This window comes from Ambystoma mexicanum, chromosome 11 (genome assembly GCF_040938575.1).
Source record: "Ambystoma mexicanum isolate Mex_15411 chromosome 11, UKY_AmexF1_1, whole genome shotgun sequence".
Classification (NCBI taxonomy): Eukaryota; Metazoa; Chordata; class Amphibia; order Caudata; family Ambystomatidae; genus Ambystoma; species Ambystoma mexicanum.
In genome coordinates this window covers 109,126,757-109,148,617 of record NC_090934.1, presented here as the reverse complement: position 1 = coordinate 109,148,617, position 21,861 = coordinate 109,126,757, and the positions used below count along the sequence as shown (strand labels likewise).

General features: G+C 44.2%; 1 protein-coding gene across 2 annotated transcripts in view; it reads left to right on the top strand.

Annotated features, from left to right (window-relative positions):
* GRIK3 (glutamate ionotropic receptor kainate type subunit 3) overlaps positions 1–21,861 on the top strand; it is a 1,124,179-nt gene that overhangs the window by 454,655 nt on the left and 647,663 nt on the right. The window lies entirely within an intron of this gene.

The window sequence follows — 21,861 nt, the reverse complement described above, 5'->3', positions numbered from 1 at the left end:
GGATCGAGATGATCCCCCTTCCCCTTGTCTGCTCCCACATCCACCTTTACTCAGCCAACCTTTGGCTCTGACACCCCTAGGTTATCCTCACCATTTAAACATGTTATATAGTCCGAATGAACACCCCACACATCAAGGGCACGCGTCAGCACAACTTGATGGGCTACTCTACTGCCATGCAATCAATCTACTAGGACGTGCTTCCTCTGAAAATGCATTGGAGTCACAGGTGGGTGTTATTCCCTCTTTTCCTCTGTTAACATGTGTGTGATCCTCGGCCAATGATTACAGACACACCTTTGCTATCACAACTATCATACTCCTTTCCCTCAGTTCCACGTCATAGTACGACCTGCAAAACACTGGTTCTACAATATATTGTTCAGATGACATTGGATCATCACTGATCAATGTATCTTGTGTGCTGGGGAATTCTCTGAGAACTGTGGTAGAATAACCTTAGACAGTGTTAATTAAATGCTGCCAAAACTTTGTTAAAACCGAAACACAATGCCGGCTTTGATTTTCCATTCCAAACCCCCACCCCATCAATTTTCAGAATCAACTATGTTTTGGTATCAGGTTTTTTTTTTTTTTAATGGGCGTTTCCGTAAGCCCAATTTGAGTGGGAGATCTCACCCTGCACCCAGCTATTTCCTATGCCACCCCCAATGCCGATCTACCTCATGACATGCCCCATTCCACTTTTTACATTCCTTCGCTGGCCTAGGTACTCCCCCTCTATCGTTGTAAGCACAGGCTGGCCCTTCTCTGGTAATCTGTGTGCAGAAACTCACCCATTGCATGCCACTTCTCCAGCTTGTGACTCCACCAAAATGGGTGTGGAAACCCTATGTACCCCACTCCTACTTTACCATTCCTCCCTCCCTTAACCTTTTCCTCACCCAGCCCTATACATGTCAACATGGCCCATTCTAATCTATAGCTGCTTATCCAGTCCTGGTTATTTTCTTTGCATTCTGGCACTAGTACTTCCAATCTTCCCATTATAAAATTCGGTCTACAAGTCACAGAATGCAGAGAAAAAAAAACAGGACTGGATAAGCACCTACAGATTGGATTAGGTCATGTTGGCAACTATGAAGCTGCAGACCGATGACACAAAATCCGACCAATGAAAATAGCAAACAGCTTTGTTTGTAGTCTGTTTGAAGAGACCATATATTATGGGCCGATTATATGACACCTCTGCCTATAATTTCTTAAATGTGGCTCCTTTTCTAATCCCACATCTCAGACCCTCTCCCCTTTCCCCGTTGGCCTTTCCCCCACAGACCACGGTCTGGTTTGCACTGGGTGGAGGCACCACATACCACTATCCAGACAAGATTCAGCACCATGTGCACACTACAGTGGTTTACGGGTGCAATACACATGCTCATTAACATAACATAACATAACATAAACTTACATGGAGGCATTACGTGACAGAGCATGCACGAAGCCTCATCTCCGACAAGGATAATGTCACGGACTACAGGCTCCCCTATACCTTTTTAACCCCATCCTGCAGTTTTCTATTGCCTTACTATTCCGAGCTCTCTCATAATCAGGGAAAATGCCAGCTTGCATATTTGAGCCAGGCTCAAGGCGTTTCTAATCAGTTAATGTAGCGAGGTCTGTTAGTGATGTATTTGTGCGCCGAGTGGTGCTTGCCTGCTCATCCCTTGCGCAAGCTCAGTGCAGGAGAAGGCAGCTTCATCAGACATGAGGGTTCCGGCACTATCAATCAAGTGGAAGTGAGGGGCGGAGCCTGGGTACATATAATACGGAGGAGCCTAAAAGAAGGCATTATTACTAACACCAGACAAATCGCCATGTGAAATACTTGCAACAAGGGCCATGCAAAACATGCGTTGGTAAATCCAACAGTTTGAGTTTTTGTGTAGTCTTGAGATAGGTATTTGCCAGGCATTGCCATAATGGTACTATCGGGAAATACAATGGCAACAGTTGGAACAGGTGTGGGTAGCTGTGCATATGATGCCGGCGTCTGGAAAATGCATGTTTAATTCCTATACACATTGCAAAACTGTGAGCCAGTCTTTAACAGGACTTCAGTGCAAGAAACAAATGAGAGGACACATCATATTCATTTCATTATGTATTCTGCAAATCTTCATGTAGTCTATTCTTTGTGTCCTTGGGGGCCTTTTAGGGGTTCCTTCCAATCGTTCTCACATTGATGGGGGGGGTGTTCCAGAGTCGGGCGGGTTCTGTGGAGAAAGGACGGCGTATACCCATGCCTTTTCTGCCGCCCAGTAAAAGGCACAGTAAGGAAATGACAGAATCAGAAATAATATTAGAACAAGGAATCAAAGCCCGGGATCCAAATTTCAGAAAGGTGCCATGCAACGGAAAGTTTAGCACAAACGCAATTTGGTATTACTTCTATCCATTATTGCAGTAGCACAACAGATCACACCAGCTCAGGGTTTCTGAAATCTGGGCCAAGAGCCCATCTTACTGACATGTTTCACCAATGGGGTGCATTTTTTGCAACGGTGCAAAGATGGTGCAGGTTCAAATATGTATTGTCTCAATCCATCTTGCTTGGGGGCAATTTGTACATTAGAGCAAACTATGCCCTTCCACTGAGCATGGTGTCTGTGACAGAGGCGGTTGCCTCCAGTGCACACTGCTTTACGTATGCAGTGTTCAGACCCAAACCAGTGCAGGGGAAGAGACATTCGAGAGAAGGATTTTGCACCTGAGGACGCTAGTGAATTCCACTAGTGAGATTTGAGCTATTTGCAAACATCTCAAAAGATGTGCCGTAATGACCACCATAGCAAAGACTTGAGACGATGCCACTGTAGGAATATTCGAGGCAGAAGGAGACCTTTCTGTGGCAAAACTTGGTAACGGTGCGACCTGACCACTGCATAGACTTGAGAAGACGCTAGAATTGACAAAAGACCATGATTGAAGAAGACAACATCACACACAATACAATCCGACGTGTAGTTAAAATGAAATTACCGATAGCTCCATAATTCCTTCCAATTTAAACAACTTTGCTCTACGTAGAAGGAATCTTTTTCCCCTCTCAGATTCTTCCAAGTCTCTACTCTGGATCCCCAGCTTACTTATTGCCCCCAAGAATATACAAATTCACAGCACGAGCACACAGGGAAAATATGTATTAACTTCACCACTAACTCCCTAATCTCCAGTATTGTTGAGGATTCCCCGAATTTGGCATATGTTGCCGACTTACTGAAGAAGCCTTCGCCGGAACCAGCAGAGACTGTCAATTTCTCTAATACTCGAATATTCCGTACAACAGTGAAGGCCTAACTTCCAGCTTATATTACAAATTGCGACTCCTGGATCCCGCTCAAGCCAAATACAACTTCTCAAAAAAACACCAGAGTATGTAGACACAGTGATCTGAGGTGACCGGATACCGAAAGCCAATGGAAGCGGCACCAGCATATCGGCACAACTGGCTCCTTCGACAGTACCTGATACGCTCCATCTCAATATTCTTCCCTCGATTAAGGAATTTAATGGAGTAAGAGAAGTGGTTCTCCTATGGCTTAAGCCTTGCCTTGAAAACTGCCAACAGGTTCATAGTACGTCCCTTTTACAACTCAGAAGATACAAGAGAGGACCCGAGAGCCACACAGCACAGCTCTGCCAGCCTCACATGTCATTGTTTGTCTTCCCCTGATTCAAACAATAAAGCACATGGCTCTTTAGGCATATGGACACTCAGACAACATTAAAGATGTACAAGAGCCTACTATGATCCAAGTTGTGCTTTTAATTACTGGAAGCAATACATCTTTACCATATTAAATGAGCATTAGCCGCATGTGGTCTATTCAGACACTCTACCTGAATATGTCATTGACTGATTATCCAAAAACAAGAAATGTCCAACCATGCACTATGCAATACATTTAGAGTATTCAAAATACACTGTAACTAATTTCTGAATGTACTTACTCTGGCTAGCATTATTACATGTATATGGTAGCTATGAAATGGCTCGTTCAAGGACAATATTCATTTTGTTGTTTGCATCTCTACAAAATTCCTCTTTAATACATGCCTACACGTGTTTCGCCTTTACGCCACTATCCTATATGTGGACACGATGTGTGCTTCTTCAGGGATCTTCAGTGTGGCCTTCAATTTAATTTCTGTATATACTTTCATTTGAATTTTATAATGGACCTTCCTGTTTTTTTTTTTTTACTGCTAATTTTCATTACAAAGCTTATTTATCTGTTTTCTGCGTATTCATTCTTCGTATACATCGGAATATCCCAATTATATCATTATTCCAATGCCTTGTTCTTGAGTTAGACCTTGCAGTGTGATAACCAGATAGGTTCTGGATTCTGTTCATGCAATAGCGTATTCAGAAGTATACAAAGAATATGCTTTGTAATGAAAATAAGGAATTACAAGCAGTAAAAACCTGGAAGGTTCATGATAAAATTAAAATGAAGGATATTGAGAAAGGAAATTGAAGGCCATACTGAAGAGCCCTGAAAAAGCTCATGTAAGGTGCACATATCGGATCGAGACCAAAGAGTGAAACACGTGGTGACGTTCACTAAAGTGGAGATGTAACCAACAAAATGAATATTGTCCTTGGACGATTCATTCTTTTAGTTACTGTATATCTACTAGGATTAGCAGCATTAAGTAATGCAGAAATAAATTGCAATGAATCTTGAATACAATCAATTTTTTGGACAGTGCATAGTTGGGTAATTCCTGTTTTTGCATAATACTCATACTACACCCAATACTTGAACTACGCCTATAGCTAGAGAAAGGCCCATAAAGCGCTTTAACAAATGCATACTCTATAATGATCAATAGATGACTCCAAATAACCTCAAACTAAAATCTATGACAACTTGGGTCCTGTTATGTTATGTTATATGTTATATAAACTTGGTAAAGCGCACGTACACCCAAAGGCATCTTGGCGCTAGCTACTGAAGAGGAATCAAGGTCCAAAGTGGCTGACAACACCAGAAGAGAGAGACGGCCTAAAACAGAGTGGTTTTCAGCAACCGGCGGAAAGTGAGGTGGTCTTCAGTTGCACGGAGAGCAATAGGCAGCTTGTTCCAAGCTCTAGCAGCCGCCACCGAAAAGGCACAGCCTCCCATACGTGACAGACGATAGCGGGGGGCAATGAAAAGACACGCAGACTGAGAGTGCGGCAAACGGGAAGGAGTGTAATGAATAAACCTTGCTTGGAGATACTCAGCACCCAAGCCATAGAAGGCACGATGCACCAGACACAATGATTTGAACAAAATCCGGCTGGCCACAGGAAGCCAGTGTAGTTTCTTGAGCAGGGGAGAGATATGGGATCCAAAGGGAGGACGGAGTATGGAGCGAACGGCAGCATTTTGTAGCAGTTGAAGCCTTTGGATCAGATCTGGCAAGCCAATGGCCAGTTGGCCTTGCATTTCCCGGTGAGCACAACTGAGCAGTCCCCCAAGCCCAACCTAGACGGTGAGGAATGCCAACGTCCTTAATGACGCAGAATGCTGCCCGGTTCCATTGATATCGGCTACTGTAAACATGTTTTTTTTTTAATTGACCATTTAAGGTTTCTAAATAAGATTATGCCCTTTCCTAATTTTTCCACACAAAGTTCCTGCTAGAGTGTTGTTGCTCCTGTTGCATCTTGATTATGCAAATAGTATGTCCCCAAAATCCTGTGACGTGGACCTCAGGGACTGCTGCTGTGCTTGATCCATTGAGACCAAATCTCTGTCGCTTTGGTAGCTATTCACCGGCTGCTAGTTGAGGGTCATGAGAAGTTTATGATTCTTTGCCCAGTTTATCATAGCTACGCTCAGGGGTGTTTCTAGGTCAAGCAAAGATCCAGGGCTACGCTAATGTCGGGGCTGTCGGGACTCGGGGCTGGCTATAGCCTTTTGGTTTAATCCCCTGAGCTTCTATCCGGGGCTACAACCAAAAGACCCGGGCCTATAGCCCCCTCAGCTCCCCTCCCCCCAGCGACACCTCTGGCTATGCTCCTTGGATTCAACTGGCGAAATGAGGCAATGTACCCCCGGCGCCCCCAACACATGTGCTCCGGAGACCCGGATAACGATTACACCCAGGCTTAGGAAGGACCTGTGCTCATAATGAGGACTCCTTTGCCACATTGGCACCCAGACTTTGGAACACACTTTATTTCAGCTGAAGAAGCAGTAGAACTTTGTCATCTTCTGAAAGAATGCAAAGCCTATTTATCCCCAAAATGTTGGGAATATCACGTTAAACATACTCCTAATTTACTGATGCAAAGATGGTGTGCCTCAGTTTCATGCTAAGAAGCTATTTAAGGTGTGCATTGCATGTCCAAAATCATAGTAACATAACATCAAGGTGTCAAAAACATACACAGACGTCCTTCAGTTATAACATTTCCAAGCAACAGAACTTTGACTTCACTCATGCTTTGTCAAAGAGACACTTCTTGCAAAAGCCACTGAAGGTGGAGTCTGGCTTGCATGAGTGAGGCGACGGGCCACACATAAACACCTACAAAGCATAACCCAAATGGCAGATTACATGATGTCAATGAGAGGACCATTAATGCAACTCTTGACAAAATCACAACAGGTGTAATAACTGCTTAAAGGCAGTACCTTCAGCATACATACCTCTGTGCATGTACCGCTATGTAACGAACAGGAACACTGCACACAAACGTAACAACACCTCACACACTACTCAAAGACCTTTAGTCTCATTCAAAAGAATACCATATCACATTTGTATTTAGTGTTCTATAAAGCATACCGCCCTCTCTTAACTCTTGCATTAATATGTGGAGTAACTATCAAATCAATAGTACTCATTTCAACAGGTTCAGGAAGACGAAAATCTGAGTAGTCCTTGCTGAGAGTCCAAACAGTTGACACATGTTGCACCTAGATATATGATTCAAGAACTTAACAAACACAGCGGCAAAGCACAGGAGACCACAACACAGCAGTTGTGTTTTTAGTTTCATATGACAGAATTTAGATTAACGATATGCACACAACACAATAATGAATTAATAATGTGCTCAATACCAGACACCACTCTTTAAGCGCGTGACGGGATTCAAACTTGTGTTTCTCTGCATTGTCTTTCTTCCAAGACAAACGTGTTGCCCCGAGATAGCCCAAGGTGTGGCGAGGTAAGAAGCTGGAACCAGCTGGAAACCGTTGTCCAACTCCAAGCCTCGAGGGCCGGGATCCTGACAGGTTTTCATGATATCCCTCATTAATATTCATGAGGAAAATTATGCATACATTTAGAATCGTTGTATGCAAACTTATTTCATGAATATTAATGGAGAATATTCTGAAAACCTGACATGGATCCGACCCTCGAGGCTTGTAGCTGGACAGCCCTTTAAACTATCCAATGTACTATGCGAATTTGTTGGCCATGACCAAATATCATTAGTAGTGAATGATATTTAGAAGAATTTCAAGAAACTCCAAATCCCGCAATTTCCTCTTATGGTCTTCTTTCTTCCTTCTTTTTCCTCTCAACCCTTCCTCCTACCCCCCAGACTTACTATACACTGACAGCACATTTCTGGGCAATTTCTGTGCATCGTTACACAGCGCATCACTGCAGGTATTAGGGTCTAGTAGTATTTATCACAGTACAATATACTGGCGTGGGTGTGCCAGAATCTGTTGGTACATTAACATTCTGACAGCCACATCATGAATACATTTTCCAAATTGTTTTCTGTTTCGCTGCACCACCTAAAACCACGGCACAATCCAAAAAAAAATGGAGTTGGGTGTGGTTGCGTTGGCAGGCGATGTTTCACAGCTGCACCATGCAAATGATCACAGCACTGCACAGTGTGGAGGTAACAGGCCAATAAGCATCGAGTTGCCACTGGTTATGATGGTTTCTCAAACCATCGGCTCCGGTGTAGTCTGGCTTTGCACCATTCCAGTTCAATGAGAGTGAGGTCCTGAGTGTTGCCTTTCTCTGACCTCCAATAAGCGGCCCACATCTTACACCAGGTGCATACCTATGGCATTAGGCTCCCATTCTGAGCCAGCAGACACAGACCATCGCCCGCCAGCCTAATTAGGCTCCCTTCTGGATGTAGGCAGGAGGCCCCAATGGTGGACTTCCATCACACAGGAGAGAATGGAAGAAAGAAGCAGAGGCCCCTCGCTCTGCGCCGATAAAAGATCTGAACTGGTCATTAAAGGGATTCCGTGCCGACTCCTCCGCGATGGGGGTAGGATCACGCCAACACAACGACAGAAATTCCCGCTGGGACGAATTTGCCACTGAAACCCTTTCTTCCGCCTCTTCCTTTCACAACCTCTTCATTTGCAACATTTCCATGCGCTCAGACAAAGTGGGATAGAGACATGTGTCGCTACATGCACCCACGCTCGGCAGCGCAAACCGGTCCCCGTGAGGGGCGTCGCCCTTTCATATTAAAAAAGACTGGATCATTTAAAAGATTCCAGTTTTGGACACAAAGGGGAAAATAGAGGTTTGATGTGACATGCAGGTGAAAGCTGTGACAAACACCTGCAGAATCACTTTAAGAGGCACGTGCTCCTTGGATTGTATAGAAACGGTTCCTAGTGATAGCCTCAACATCCAAAGCATCAAATGCAAAAGCCTCGAAAAAAATGCATCATACAAAGGCATTTTTTTTATTTTATTTAATGGGGGGGGCGGCACCTGTAATGGTGCCAACATGCGCCACTCACTGCCATCTGATGGCATCATTATCCTCTGCTGGTCACACCTCAATTCAACAACAATACATGAATAGCATTGCTTCATAGTTTGGCCACTGTGGGGTTAAGACCAAAGACTAAATGGGGTAACAAGGAGGGTTTTTCCCTGACCTAGCGATAGCGTCAGTGGAAGGGGCCTCCGGCACAATTTCACATGAAGTTTGCTGTGCTGTTGCCATGACAGCTGATTTAGAGTGTGGTGTAAATACAATCCTCCAGGTTTCCACTGGTGTAAAGAAACCTCATTTACAAATAAGTAGTTCTAGGTTGCCAGAAGTTTATTTCCAGAGCAAAGCTGGTAGACTGTCAATTGGGGATGTCACACTGTCAGAGATTCACCAGTCCTCATATATGGTAATGAGGACCAGTTGAATAACCACTGACGGATATTCTGACCACTTTCCACTGGGAATCCCGTGGTGGAAAGCCAGCATGCTGACACTGTAAATAATGTCATTTCACACCAGTGGATCCCCACAGGACCTCAAACCACTCTCTAAATCAGCCCCAGGGTGTACTCAACTCTCTGGACAATCATACTTTTAAGACCTATTAGTCCAGCACCATTTGAAAAATGGATCCTGAAACATTCAGTAAAATGAGGGGGTTTCAAATGCCCACACCATGATGGTTGGCCATCCTGCTCCTAAACTGTGTAGATAGTATGGACACCTTCTTGTCCATACTCACAGGAGGTAAATAGAGATGAACTGGCCACAAGTCTGGGCCCTTTCCATGTGGGTGTTTCATGCTTGCAAACATCCACTAGAATCCCTATTCTATCTCTTGGCAATGCCCTCCCAAATGTATCTGGATGATACACAGGTCATGCTCCGTTTAGGACATGCCAGGAACAGAAACTAGACTTCATATACAGACAATGCCATCCCAGCATCCATCCTGAAGACCCTCCCTGCAGAAGCCCTCCCTGCCTCCCTGGAGATCATCAATAGCTCCTGAACTCAAGGCACCTTCCCACCACCACGAAAGGCAGGACACATCTTCCCTCTACTAAAGAAATCCATTCCGGATCACAACAACCTAGGTAATGAATGCCCCATCACCCATCTTCCCTTCATATATGAGATCATCAAGAAAGTTGTAGCCGCACAACTGCAGCAACACATTAACCCCAAGAATGGCCCCCAAACCTACCAATCCGGGTTCAGACCCAGATGCTGCACAGAGATGGCAACCATACAGGTGATCGACAATGCCCTCAACATCCTTGACAATAGCCACCCGACGCTCCTCATTCTACTCATCTTTCTGAGACGCTTTTCACACAGTAGGTCACCAGCCACTCACGGACAACCTGCACCGGTGCATGGTGATAAGCATGCTTGTCCTACATTGGTTCAAGTCCTAACTCTCCCAAGTGATCTTCAATCTATACAAGGAGCCACTGGGAGCCCTCCTAGTCACACACAACATCCACATCCACCAATATGCTGATGACACACAGCTATACCTCAAGATCGACTTTATCAAGGACATCCACAGTCTCAAAATCTGCTTCTCAGTGATCCAGTCTTGGGTGTCCAGTACATACTTGAAGCTCAACCCCTCAAGGCTGAATTCCTACTCCTCGCCAACAACACCAAACCCCCAGATATACAGACCTGGCTATCGACCATGAACCTGAAGGGCTTTACACCCAGCTCACTCTGGCTCCACATCGACAAACACCACTCCATCAAGACACACATAGCTAAGAAAACTCAGACAGCTTGGTATCAGCTCTCCCTCCTGTGGAAAGTCAAACCCTTCCTCCCTCCAGACAGCTGTAGATCTACCGTTCAACTACTGGTCCTATCTCACCTGGATGGGGGAAACAGCCTCCTCCAAGGCCTACCGTCATCCTCCTTTGTGCCCCTGAGAAGTTTCCTACATGTGACCGCACACCTCAGCAAGAGTGTACTCACATACATCCACATCACTCCTGCCCTCATCGACCTTCACTGGCTCCCACTGCACACATTAATCACCTTCAAGTCTTGCTGCATCGGCTATAAAGCAGTCACCCTCAAATCGCCAAGCTACGTCGCAACAAAACTCTGCATCTCTGGCAGACAGCACACCACCAGAAGCCAGGGCACGTGCAGACATGAAATCCACTTCTGCAAAAAGGAACTGACCAGAAAACAAGTCTTCTCTGGCTGTGCCCCAAGACTATGGAGCAACCTCCTCGTCAGCATCAGACTTGCCCTCACGCTCCTACAATTCAGAAAAGACGTCAAGGAGACTCTCCTCCTCCAAACCTAGGCCATCACATCACCCCCCGCGCCACCTGACTTCCTAGACGCTGTCTGACCCTCTGCTTCCCACCACCCTGTACAACTGTATCCCTCCTCGGTCCCCCTCTGTATCCTACGCCGCTGTATATATGTTGTGTTGTTACCTCTGAGAAGCATTGCTATTAATCTGTACTGTTGCATACATCTGTGAAGCACTCCATTGCTTCTCAAAGCTATGACCACAGTCAAAATAATAATAATAATAATAATAATAATAATAATAATAATAATAATAGGCATCACAAATCCTAGACCCAATGGCTCACTCAATGTGCAACGTTTACTTTATTGGTTCTAAAAGGTATGTGCTAATATTTGGCCAAAAAACACCTGGATCCTCTTCCATTGAACTGATCACCCTTACTGGGAAACCGAGCAGTGGGTGAAATAGAACAGTAGCAACTTGATCCACCCACATTCTGAGTGTTTTGAGGTCTCACAAAATATGAATATTTCCCAGGCTTCATCCAGAAAAGTAAACACTTCATCGTTGAGTTCATAAGGGGCCGTGAAATGAGGACAGGCTTCCACCATTCCCTCAGTCCCTAACTGCTCTCCTTGCACCTGCTACTCATCCTTCCCCCACCCTTTCAGGCAGTGTGGATCTTTGATATGTCTTCCTGTTTCCTCTGCTCATGTGCTGGAAATAAGGAAATCCAAGTGTTAATTAAATTATTTGTAGTGCTGGCGGGGAGGGTTGCAAACACTGAAACACTTGTGTACGAGCGCGATAGAAATATAATATCAATCAAAACATGGATGCCAAGGGTTGATTGTTAACCTGACCCCCCTCACCCCAAAAGTGGCACACAAATATTCACAAGTCAATACGAGCTGAAAGACTTGACCCACGAATAACAATGGGTGACAATTGAGGGTGCGGGCAAGACTGGGCTTAAGATGCAGCAAGCAAAGAAAGAAATGTGGTGTGCCCCTTCTACACATCACTGCATGCATCAATCTCCTTCATTACACAAGTAATTTCTGTGATTGAGGCGCCTTTTCAGCAGGCTCTACTAAGCTTTGGGAATAGCGTGGCATGGATGCACACTCAAGCGCTGTAACTATCACAAGCTTCTCTTTAGGTTTTAGAGACAGTGCATTGCAGGTGTGTTCCTACAGGGAGGTTCTAACACAGCTACTGACCAACCAGAATCCATAAGGGCCTCATAATGAAAGGAGCTGGGGATAGATGTGGCGCTTTGCTTCTCAAAAGGCAATACTATAGGGCAGGGGACTTCAAGCTGTGAGCTTGTATTATTGCCTGCGAGCTCTGGAAGTGACATTGGCAGAAAAGCACACATGCGCAGGTGGCGCCCCTGGAGAGCCCCTTGCACGTTGCACGAAATCGTATCTTGGTGTATGGTGTGATATGATTGGTTATTTATAATGCGCTTAATACTCAGAGGTTTCTAAGTGCAGACCCAGGGATCGAACCTGTGGTGCTCTGTGTTGTCTTGGTGCCAAGGCGAGCACGTTGCCCCTGAGCTATCCTCTCGAGACAAGTGAGTAGAGGATCTCATGGTGTGAGAGAGACCCTAAAACAGCCTACAGATAAAGACTGAAAATAAAAAAAAGGGACAGGCCACTGACATAGAAGTAGGACTACAACTTCTATGTGTGTGGCCTGTCCCGTGTCATGTTGCAAGAACAGAATGCATATTGGGACTGGGAGGAAGGTGGAAGGTATGTGGTAGGGGGTTAAAATCGAGTTTTAAACCCCATCTGGGATTTGGGGATCGGGTGGATACAATCCCAAGTTTTAGCCAAACCGATGGAAAAATCATGATATCGGGCCAAAACTGGGATGGTAGCCACCCGATCCCCAAATCCCGGGACAGGGATTTTAAACTTTAAAAAGTCTCGGGACCCTGGGAAAGAGGCGGAAATAACCAGACAATCACTGCAAAACAGGGACGTCTGGTCACCCTAGTAAATGTGTTGTAATTTTGCAGTAAGTTAACAGAAGCAGGGACGTCATTTAGGGGTCGCCAGAGGTCTCTGGGTCCTCTGAGGTCTCCCTTGCGACCTCTAAAAAAAAAAATATGCAAGCTCCTGGGCTGTGGCCAGCATCATGTGGCTCTTTAATTCTGGAGTGGCTGGCTTTCTTGTTAAGGGCCCTTAAAAAAAAGAACAAAGATAAGAACAGGAGTGCCACACGTCTAACACTTTCATCACTGACCCTTAATAAGAAAGAATAGGAATACCAAATAATGTGTCTTTCTGGAATTCTAAACAATCATTGCTAGACTCATTAAAGGTTTATTTCAGGCACACTTCAGGGGGTGAGTCACTGATTTAGTCTTTTCTTAAACGCCTCAACTCAGCCTTAGATCCTTCTGAGGTCGATAAATTAGTAACAACACAGGTTGGGCGATATTGGGTGTATATTTTTTCTATATAAAGGGCTTAAGCGTAAGTGCTATATAATAACACATCATTATCATTTGGTCATGGACGTCTGCTTGCATTCACAGTAATTTGGTAATATGGGCCTATACACACTGATCTTAACGATACATATGGCGATCCATTCTTGTATGAACTGTACATCACATTATAGTGATATCGTAAACATATTTTTCATATTGTACAATGCTATGTGATGCCACTTCCTGTTTTGTCAACGGGTGAAAGGTTGTGTTCCATCACTTCCTGTGATATCACTTCGGGGTGGGGTCAAATAACATCACTTCCTGTGATGTCATCAGGGGGTCAATTGTCGTGTGATGTCACTTCCCCTACCCCTGGCATTTGGTGAAATGACGTCCCTGAATAGAAGTACTGAGTTTCTCTGTGTTGGGCATCCAAAAATAAGTTTTTCAAAATGTGTTCATGTGGGTCATTTTACCAAAACAAAGTTAAGTAAATCCAGGGGAACACCAACGTTAATAGTTTTTTTTTATTTTTTTTATTTTATTTTAACACCGGTTAGATGTGCCAAGTGGGGTCTTTGATTTTGTTAACGCGGCCCGAACAGCCAAGCTGCCAGCCTTATTCATGCTAGCAGACTCTTCCTTACCCTGTCCTGCCTTCGTATTAAAAGCAAGCTTTGCAGCCTGGGATGTTTAGGCCCGGACTTGAAAGAAACTACAGTACCCAGCATGCAAAGTGCTGCGTCTAATATACCAGGCCTGGAGTTGAGTGACTTTGTTTTGGATGAGATGGAGGAAGGCTGGAACACCTGGAAGATCAAACTGATTCGTGTGCAGCCTCGCTCCTGACAGCCTGCCTCTCTTGTGCGCGCTGCCTCTCTTCGAAGTACAAACACACGGCCGCCTCGGCTTCCGTAATGCTGCAATTAAAACACATTTAGCATGCGCATAATTGTTGTTCCACCTCGGCGCGCTAACTAGCACTAAATAACCCCAGCCATCTTCATTACCATCACAATGCAGACACTGGCGGTACATTTCATATTGCCCTAGCGGTGTGTTTCAGTGCTTAGAAAAATGAGGAGTTGCTTTTAATTAGAGTGTTTCTCTTTCCGTAGGAGCAGATTGGCCCTCTCTGGAGATCAATTAACTTGCCTTTTTCAGTTAAAAGGGAACCGAACAAGCGTTTAACCTGCATATTGATTGATGCAAAAGCTGTCTGGAGCAGTGCACAGAGCGGCAAGCCACACTGTGTTGCCCACTGCTAATATTGTGTGGATAACATGCCGGAGGGCATGCAGAATGTATAGCACACAGCTCATGTATGCTTATAGATGGATAGCTGTCAACTACGAGTGACATCTGATGTGCAAGGAGAAACCTACCATGGTTGAAAGCCACACATCAATGAATGTGTGTTGGTTGTGTACCCTCCCCCCGCTTTTTTAAAGCCCTGTATTCTTGACCTGGACCAGCACTGCAGGTGATGTGGTGGAGGGGCCGTGAAGGAACGATACACAATGGGCCTCATTACAAGTTTGGTGGTAGCCTAGCAATGGGGAAATATAGGGCTATTACAGCCCTGGTGGACCCTGCATTTCCCCATTGCCAGGCGCCAGAATTTTTTACCGCCCTTTCCCATTTGAGTCCTATAGGACTCAATGGGAATGGGGAGCATGGTAGCAGCGGCACCATTCAGAATTTTGCTGGTGCTACCGTCACTGTCTGCTCGTGGGTGCCGGTACGCCCGCTAGGTCAGACCTGGCGGGTGGGAAGGCACCTGCGAGCAGAACTCATAGTTTGCTGGTCCGGTAACAATGGTACCGGCAAGCTTACCGGCACCGTTGTTACCGGACAGGCAAATTTGTAACGGGGCCCAATGTGCGAAATACCAACATTGAGAACATTGTGGGAGCCTAAACGTGGCTCGAATAATTAGCCCTCTTGACTTTCCTCGGAGAAGACATTTTGATTTGCATATCAGCCTGGGGTTTCTGGTGTTTCTGTTGTTCAGAGGTGTATTGCCTAGGATTGTGTTGCTGGACTGCCCTGATGAGTTTTTCTGCAAATAGATGCGTTGAACGATACAGTCAACTCAAATGAGGTCTTGGACTCACCAGAGTAGTGTGTTTCACAGCTTTAATGTTTGCACAGATACGCTTTTTCAAAGATCAGTTAACATTGGACCGACAGAAGCCTCAAATCACCCAACACTGGTTCACAGGCCCTGAGCCTAAACTACTCTGTGGGCCTGATTCACAGAACTATTTTACAATGGTGCAATCCTATAGGAAAATGCTCTGTGACTCAGACCCTGAAACTGTAGAAGATTTTGTAGTTTGGACTATTAGTTGGTGTTTTAGCGCCACCTGCAATCCAAATCTATTGCATTAGATCACTATGGTGATTCAAACCAAGTCCTGCCTCTCCCCGCTCAAAATATATCCTCATGGGAACTCTTTGAGCTCACTTTAGTCAAGCCTTACCATCAAACTGTGCACTCACCTGGTGTAATTAAAATGTCTTAACCGGGTGACCCTTTAGCCACTCAATTTATAAGCAGTATGCATGTCCTTCAGTGAGTCCTTTTAAAAATAGGCTTTGAGAAAGCACGCAGTTTCAGCTTGTGTATACGTATTAGGCATTTGTTAGGCACTGCAGTTAGATGTGCAAGTACTCACACTATTTTACACCTGCTACCAACATGGGACAGTCAATAGCAATGGAGCAGTCCCTGGCAAATGCTTTTCCCATGGCTAGACAAAAGCCCAAACTGTTGTAATTTTCAATACTTGTTTTTTTTCTTCTTTTTCTGGTGCCCCCTCAAGTGTAGTCTAGCACTGAAATCCAAGGGAATTCCCTCTGAACAAGCAGCGACCCCAGCCACATGTTTCGGCCTTGTTGGGCCTCCTCAGTGAGGTGAATCTGAGTCTCTCTAAGGCACAGGGATTAATAGACCTTGTCTGGATTACCCTGGGTTACTTAGGGTGAAACCCCGAGATTTGCAAATTAAGCAAGAGTGTGGGAGCATGTTTCAAATACCCATTCTATTGAATTTATTCCATTTTGAGTTGGTGATGGCCCTCTTGTTAAGAGAATGGACTGTCCTTGTCGGTGAGAGCAGATGGATATGCAAATATGTCCCCTCTGCGAAGGGTGCAGTGATCTAAAACGCGGCTGTACACCCAACTGAGCAGAAGAAATAGCATATAACTGGTTATTTGAACTATGTTTGTTCTCAGTAGAGGGGCTCACATACTCTCATTAATAATGATATTGACAACACAACTAGCCTTTTTCTGCAAGATGGTTCACAATAGAGGTGTTCCCGTTGGGTTGGACTGGGAAAGTCCCCATTACAGCATGGCTTTTCTATTTGCGATAGCAACCAACCTCCACAAGCTGTGCTTCCCTTCGCATGTCCATGTCTCAGGAGTCCATGTCTCGGGAGGATAGTTCAGGGGCAATGCGCTTGCCTTGGAAAGAAGACGACGTGGAGCAACACAGGTTTGATCCCCAGGTCCTTGCTTTGAAACTTCTGGGTATTAAGTGTGTTATAAATAAGCAATTACAATTACATGGTACACTCTCATGTCAAAAGCTTTGCCAAACCGTGGGCCAAAAGCATAAATCAAAGGACCTTGTTTAACCAATACCCCGCCATTCCCACTGCTTTGTGTATACATACATTTTAAAGTTGTCAGTAGTTTCTCATCTGAATGGTATGAACTGAAGGTGGAGCCTTAAAACATATCGACTCAAAGAAGTCCTACATTTGTATGTGATGTGGATAGAACGGCACATGCCTTTATAATGCATGTCTCAAATGCTCAAAACATAATTAGGGACTTCTTAACATTATTAGGAACTTCCTAAAACAATGTCCTCAATGTCCATAACTTATTTTTATGAAGCTGGATACATTGTAAGACAATTTACTTACAGTGCAATCAATCCTTCGTTTCTAACCCAATACTTAAAAAAAAAAAAATGTATTGGCCATGTCAAGCAGTGCCATTTGCAGACGCTTCCAAGCATCCCCAAAAGTCACGTGCAGCATCTAGGGCGAACGCTGGCCTTTCGGTCTGCCACCCTCATCATTGGCAGAGTTGTAGTTTTAATTTCCCTGCGTATGTGTGAGCCTACAGGACCCTGCATGCAAAGAGTGGTCTGCTAAAAAGCCTGGAGTGGCTGATGCCCTTGCCCAGGACATTTGACTCACTTGACAGCAGTGGCTGAATCTTTGCTTTAACCCTCATGCACATTTCTCTACTGAAATCTCAGAGGAAACCACAATCATTGAGTCACATGCTTTTAACCTTACTAGTGAGAAATCTCTCTAGGTGACATTGGACTTCATTATAAGTGTGCCGGTCCAGAAACAACATTGCCGGGGGGCTGGCATACTACATGTGTGCTTGCTGGAGGTTGGCCCCTGCCAGGCACAGCGGCCACGGTAGCCAGACCGGTCATGGAAGCAGCCAGTGCTTCCGTGTTCCCCATTCTCATAGAGTCCTAAGGGACTTTATTGGAATGGGGAATTACAATTTATTGACGCTTAACTTTCCTGCCCGCCGGAGTTGTAATCCCCTGGTGGCACCGGGAAGTCAGGCACTGGTGAATCATTCCGAGTCTGGCGGAAACCTGTCGGTAGCACTGGCAGGAATACCGCCGGACTCGGAATGAGACCCATTGTATTTCATTACGAGAAATGGCAGCCTGCAAACCCCACCTTAACGCCTGTACATAATGTCCTTCTTGAATGACATCACTACAGTTCTTCAATCAGTTATTAAGCTTCACTTTTGATGTCACAATACCTGCTGAGTGGGGCACCAGAGGGCAGAATTCCAGCTCTTGAGTAAAACAGTGACAGGCTTTACACATTCCTCGCTTATAAATTATTTTTCGGACGTTTTTACAGCCGTTAACTGATAAGCATCCGTTCACGATAGTATGTGTTTTTTGTGTTCACTAGTGGTGTTTAAGGCATGAGAGCAAGAATCTGCATGGAATTGCTTATTTAATTATAGATGCATTTTATGAAACTGCTTAAACTATTTTTTTTTTCTGCAACACATTAGAAGCTTTAAGTGATGATGCTTTGTTGTATTCCAAACATGTATTATTTGAATTGTATGCATCAGGAAGTGGAAGACCTCTTACAATACATTAAGCAAGAGGCCAGGTATTAACCCCGTACGTGCTGAGGACGAGGATGCTTGTCCTATTTGCATAGAATCTCATAACAGTCCAGCAGTTAAGATGTCAGTGTATGGCCATATATCATAACATAATCGAATATACCCTACTATAAATCAAACAGTGATGTTACAAGTCAGCTCATAGTTCCCTGACCGTATACAGGAATTTGACCTTCAGCCTCATTCCTCTATTTGGTCAAAGAACTCCTCAGTGACTCGCAATATCCTCGTAACCTGTGTTTTAACACTGGAAATTGCAATGTATAGCGTTATCTCTTCACCCTACTTCTTGATTAATTTGATTCTGTTTCTAATGTTTCTTTGCCCCCATGATAACATATCCTTGGTTCCTACTTTTATTCATGGTTTGCTTTGTTTGTTCTGTGTGCGCGCACTGAGGCCTCCGGGCATGTGGCGCGGTTTATACACATTTTTAATTAATAAATAAATAACATACCACTTGGCGTTACACTCTCTAGCATCATATTCCATTATTTGTTGGTTCCTCTGTGCAATTATAAAAGGAAAATAACTAAATGCATATCAGGCTTTGCCATGCCCCTGAATGGTGGCCACCCAGCTCGGACTACTTGCCAACGTCACCTCTGATCAGGAACACAAGCAACCACAGACATGTTTCGGCCCGGTTGGGTTTCATCAGGGACCTGTATCTTGGTATCCGTGTAAGAGTGAAGGAAGGAACCACATATGCGCATACACTCGCTCATTAAGTGAGGCTTTCCAAAACCAGGCGCGTGGTCTTGCTTGAGCCAAGACTAATTGTCTACTGGGATTTCCATTGAGTAGCATTCAATGGCATCCTTTTTTGCTCGGCTCTGCCATTGCAGATTGGGACCAACCATGTAAAGAGCTGTCTTGGCGCCAGCGCCACTGAATGCAATAAGTCTAGAGATATAGCATTGGCAGCGTTCATTATGCAGTACAATCTGCAGAATCTCATTTCTATTTTGTCCGGGTCCGCTAATGAGGCTCAGCGCTAATGCTTTCATAGATAGAACAGCAGATTTAGCACCCAGGGAAATATGGCCCCAGTAGCATAATGAAATTAACTAGGATGAAGATGAAACCCCCACTCGCTGTTGACACAGAGTACAGATGTTCAGAGATCCCTATGTTCTCCCTGCTCTGAAACCTCCACAATGGGATGGCCCCCTGGGGAGTCCTAAACGCCCAGCTTTGGTATTCAGTAAAGTTATCACTTCCAACAGCTGGATCATTTCATTTGGTAGTAGCTAAGAGTGCTTTAGTCCTCTGAAGACCCACTGATAAGTTCTCTCTGGCTGTGAGCATATTATTCAGCTAAATTCAGCGGTGGTTTTAGCGACTCGACCACAGATGTGATGTTATGATATGTTGCCGCTATTTGTGTAGCACCCAGTTGTTACTGACATGGCCTCATAGCGTTTTGCTCCTCCAGCAGTGCTTCACTCTGCCATCCCGGATCTTGACACATGCACACAAAAATTAGGTATTTGAAAGAGTGGAGCAGAGTGGTGGGGTGATGGGATGCAAATTGATTTTCTGTTGCCAAAGTGCCGATGCAAAGCAGCCTGAAAAAACATTTACAGGCTAGTTAAATTGGAGGATAGGGATAGGGGACTATTGACAGGGAGTAGGTGAAAGGAAGGGAAGCGCATGGGCAGAGCAGGCACACTGTGACACTTGGAATCCTGATGGGTGGCAAGGATCCATGGCTCAGCTGATAGTGCCCAGGAGGCCTTGGATCCCAATGGGCCGTGAGTATTCCAACATTCCAACCAGCGCCAATATGCTGTATTGTTTATCGCCAGTGCCAGTAGCCTTTTATTTTGTAGACTAGTTTAAGTAATACTTTGAATAAAGTCTTTATTTTCAAAATCTATACAATACGGGTTTCAAGTTGCTTAGCCAAAGAGCAATTGCACAAAACCATATACTCATATAACAATATATTAGATATATTAGATATAATAAGATATTGTCTATGTTTTATGTAAAATATATAACATACATTTTATAATTCTTATTTTATACCAACCAGTGACTAATAATCACTCTTATCTTCCCTTTGCTATTTTCTTTCGCTATCAGATTAAGGTATGGCTCGAACTTTGATAAAGTTCTGCTCATTGGACAAGGTAGAGAAGGTCGTTACTCTCGACTTTGGGGACCCTTTAATGACCTATTTGGCTGAAGGTTGGGTTCCAAACCTGGGGGGATAATCCCTTCCTTGGGTTGGGGATACTTTGATACTTCTGGAGTTGGGGGGCTGTTTCGTTGTGTGTTTGTTGTGTGTTTTGGTTTCTTGTTGTTTTGTCTTAATGGTTGAGTGTCAGGAATTTTTGTTCAAATTGTATTTGTTTTTTACAAATATTATCGATGTCCATGTATTCAGTATTATTTTGTTTATTTCTAAGATTCTTTTAGATTTTGCAATCTGAACACGATGCGATGTACTGGAGATTGTTTTTCTTTGTGTATTGTTAGAATCTTTAAATAAAGTGATTATAAGATTAAGGTATGGCTACCCTGGCAGGGCCACGACTAGTGCTTTGACACTACTATGGTGGTGATTTGGCACACAATAAAAGCCCATGTTCCCCCTATGATCAGTGTTAAATGCTAGGTTAAAGGTTGTCCAACTCCAGACCTCGAGGACCGGCTCCATGTTGGATCTTCAGGATATCCCTCATTAATATTCTTGAGATAGATTTGCATACACTGATTCTAAATGAATGCACATTTTTGCTCATGAATATTAATGAGGGATATCCTGAAAAACTGTCAGGGTTCCGGCACTTGAGGCCTGGATTTGGAACACCATGCATCACTTTGAAATTCCCAATGTTTGTATTCTTTAACTATGTATATGTAAACTTAGCATTTCAAATTATTTCTTGCCACAGTATATTTAGATAAATGTACCTACATACATGTAGTTTTGCTTCCCATTATAAATAAAGAAAACAATGTCCCAGAATACCAAGATAAACCTAGGAATTGATGACCATCCCTCAAGCCCCGGTTGATATGGGATATTTTGGAATGTATTCAAAGGAGTCATATTTCACCCCTCTGTGTCATGCCATAGCCCTCCCCAGGATATAGGCTTGTGCAGATTGGTTACTAATGGCCCCTGTCAAATATTTTTTTCAGTGTAAAGATTGCAAACCTGAACTCAAATTTGCAATCCCAC